Genomic DNA, 2,672 nt, shown 5'->3' with positions numbered 1-2,672 from the left:
CAAGTACACGCCAGTTATTAACTTTGAGAATAGCTAGTTTGGCGCGTAGGTTTCTAAGGCTATCCTTATGACGACTAGGCAAGTACACATACTGATACCCTTGAATATGATTCTCAGGCAGAGCAGTGAATTGTCTAGAGGCAGCAGCCACTTGACGGGGGAGAGGGGCTTTTGTACGTTTTGCCTTGGCTTTTTTAGCCACCGTAGCAAAAGAGGGGGCAGACTTTGCTTTTTCAGGCTGAGAAGGAGCAAGCACAGGAGGGAGAGAAGCATATTTGGAAGCACTGGTTCCATTTTTCAAAGCAGGGAAGGTAAGTTCGTCATCTAGAAGAGTGGACGAACTAACTTCAGCAATATCATCAGCCCATTCCATAGCACCGTCATCACCAGTACCAGAAGAGACACCACCAGAAGAGACACCATCAGAAGAGACACCACCAACAGAGACACCACCAACAGAGACACCACCAGAAGAGACACCACCAGAGCGAAGAGAGACCAACTCCTGTTGAAGCTGAGCTACCAAGTCTTGCGAGGTGTGCAAGGCCTCTTTGGTAGCTGTCAACTCACTTTGTAAGCGAGCATTCTCAGCAGCTAGTCGCTCCACTTCTTCAAGACGACCGTCATGAACACTGAGCTTTTCCTCACACAACCGAAGTTGCGATTGGAAATTCAATGCCCAATCAGGCAGACTCATTCCAGCAGGAGGAAGCAAGGGCAAAGTAGCAACAGTAGATGGAATGGCTGGAGCAAATTCCTCTACAGAAGGAGCAGAAACCGAGGGCTTGGAACCAGTAGCGACCAATTCAGAGGCAGAAGCAACAGGCAATCGGGAAGGAGCCGGAGATCCCTTCCGAGATCTAGTAGATCTGATTCCAGAAGCTTGGGAATCCACTTGGTAAGGTACAAAAGTAGCAGTAGTTGCTACTTTGGGAACAATAGCACTTTTTTTAGACATTGTACCTAATGAGGAAGTAGGGGAAGGCACAAAAGGTCGTTTAGTAAAAGATGTAACCGAATGGACCGATTCAGAAGGTAGTAAATTAGATGCAGTGGAACTTGTAACGGTAACCGTAGGACTTGAACTTAAATTTGCAATTAATGCAGTGTAACCAGAGGCGGGAGATTGTTCTTTGGAGTCAGACAAGACGGGAAAACGGGAAGAAGGTAAAATGGATGGTTTGCTACTAATTTTGGAGGAAAAGAACGTGCAAACGAGGGAAAAAGTTTCTGCGCAAAAAGTATGAAAGAAACGTCGAAATAACGCGCGTTTGATCGACAAATGTCTCGCTGGTATAGTATAGTGGTAGTACATCGCGTTGTGGCCGCGCCGACGCAGGTTCGATTCCTGCTACCAGCAATTATTTGTTATAGTCTTAGTTTTCTCTTTACTGAGGATTGACATTAAGGTTTGAATTACGCTAAAGCCATCCTTTTTAGATCTATACGTTTTTGAAATTTAAAGGTAGGAACCGCAGTTACTTGAAGTGTTACAGAACAATGTCAGAATTTTATACCAATAATGTATAGAAGAGTCCACAACTTGTCGCTTTGTTGTAAGCCATCAAAGCTTTCTCATACATAACTCTGATACAAAGTGGTTAAGTTGAACGAGAGTCATAAAGAGTTTATGAGCCTGTTGTATACACAGCATTATTCATCCCTTCTTACACTAGTTATGCCTTAAAAGAGCAAGTATTAATATCATGTATAAATATATCTTTCAATCACAGTTTTATCCGCAGCTTCGATGGATGTCTTCCATCTTAGTTTAAACATGTTAAAGATCAGACCATCACATAATCACAAATTGACATCTGCATCAATACCAATGGTAGACGAGGTCTGTGCCCTGATCATGTACCCAGTTCTTGTGTACCTTAATCCACTCAACTGATTAGCTAGTGTATACACACTCAGTCCCAAATCAAGGATAATCAATTATCATACAAACAGTATAAATACAATACAAAATATAACCTTTAATAAAGCAGACTTCTTTTGGCCGTTTTGGTTCTAATCGACTTATTGATTTGACCATTTTATTAGTGATTATATCACAGAGCCAGAGAAAGGAATCAAATGGCTTTTTTACTCAAACAGTCTTCCAAACGCAAATGAGAGTGCTTAGCAAAACCATAAGGATGGCTTTTGGGGATTTGGCTACAGGTTTCAGTGATACGGTCTTGCAGGGTTTCCTCTTCGAGAATTTGATATAACTTGAGTTTGCTCTTAGCAACCGACTAGAATTGCTCAATAGGATTTAATTCGGGTGGATAAAATGGTAAATTAACGCATTGATGTCCTCAATTTGCGATCATCTCTTAAATATCAGTTCGTTTGTAAATTAGAGCATTGTGATGATCTGAGCACTTTTCAATACAAAATATAGTAAACAGTCTTTCATCATATAAATGAATAGTTACTTATAGCACTATACATTATAGATATAAAGTAAGCGTTGTATAATGACAGTAAATAACGGTAACTGAGATAATATGGATATTTCTTCCCAATTTTCTGTTTTTGGGTACCTAAGCCCCAAAAGAGCACCTTCAACTAACAAAACACAACAACTACAACAACTTCAACATAAACGGCATAGTCGATAAACTTCCAGTAAAACCTTCTTCTATACCACTGCAACCGACATCGCCTTCAGTTTCGCCACC

The 2,672-nt window shown here is 40.9% G+C and overlaps 1 non-coding gene across 1 annotated transcript; it reads left to right on the top strand.

Moving 5' to 3' along the window:
• Positions 1-1,289: 1,289 nt before the first annotated feature.
• B0P05DRAFT_t111 lies at positions 1,290-1,360 on the top strand. The gene has a single exon. It is a non-coding gene; the product is annotated as a tRNA-His (tRNA).
• The last annotated feature ends 1,312 nt before the right edge of the window (positions 1,361-2,672 follow it).

Source organism: Gilbertella persicaria, assembly GCF_025201335.1.
Source record: "Gilbertella persicaria strain CBS 190.32 chromosome Unknown B0P05scaffold_61, whole genome shotgun sequence".
NCBI lineage: Eukaryota > Fungi > Mucoromycota > Mucoromycetes > Mucorales > Choanephoraceae > Gilbertella > Gilbertella persicaria.
This window is presented reverse-complemented; position numbering and strand designations above follow the sequence as displayed.